This window comes from Nematolebias whitei, chromosome 9, assembly GCF_014905685.2.
Source record: "Nematolebias whitei isolate Nwh7 chromosome 9, NemWhi1, whole genome shotgun sequence".
NCBI lineage: Eukaryota > Metazoa > Chordata > Actinopteri > Cyprinodontiformes > Rivulidae > Nematolebias > Nematolebias whitei.
This window is the reverse complement of record NC_056506.1, coordinates 1490258-1491147: the sequence shown is the minus strand read 5'-3', so window position 1 is coordinate 1491147 and position 890 is coordinate 1490258.

Genomic DNA, 890 nt, shown 5'->3' with positions numbered 1-890 from the left:
ATGAACTTTGATGCTTTTAAAGAAAGTTACAGTACTTTTGAAACACAACCTTGTTGTTTTGGATTTTAAATGGTGAGAAAATGAATGATTTATTACCATGCAGGAATATACTGAGAAAACTTTAGTTATGCTACATGTTACTGCTTTGACAAATACTCTGAAAATATATCTAAAATAGTATAACAGTGTTCAGACCAAGCTCATGAGCCCAGTAATTTGTTGACGGTCCCTAAGAGAACCATCTCTCCTCAGAGGAGGGACAGACTGAGAGCAGCTGAACGACATCAGGCTGTCTGCATCGGCTCGAACGAGGAAGCTACCGCTGAATCCACGGAGCATGAACGTGAAATATCCAACGTCCAACTAATTTTACCACTGCAGCACACACTGGATATCTTTATTTTTAAGACTGATTTCAAAACAAAACTCCATGAACCTCAAATACAGGTCTGTTCCATTGTTGTCTGTGACGTAATGCTACACACACCACAGTATTGAGAGGGAATGCAAAGGGAAAGAAATCCCCATGTACCCCCCCCCCCCCCGGGGCTCCGTCAAACTTAATGAGCAGTGGAAGGACGAGCTGAATGCTTCCAACATTTCCCACAAGGCCTCCTTTCAATGAAGCGAGCATGGATGTGGAACAGGTTTCCTGTATGTTAAACACCAACAGGTGAAGTGCAGCTTATTTACTGATGTGCTCGATGAATTTCATTTAAACTGGATATGATGCACACCAAACCAGTGAAGACATCCGAGGACACGACACAACTAAGACAGCACACAAAACCCAAACAGCTCAACCGGGTGATGAAGTTGCCACAGTTCATCTCCCAGTGAGACGCATGTTGATGGTTTTCCACAGTTCATCTCCCAGTGAGACGCATGTT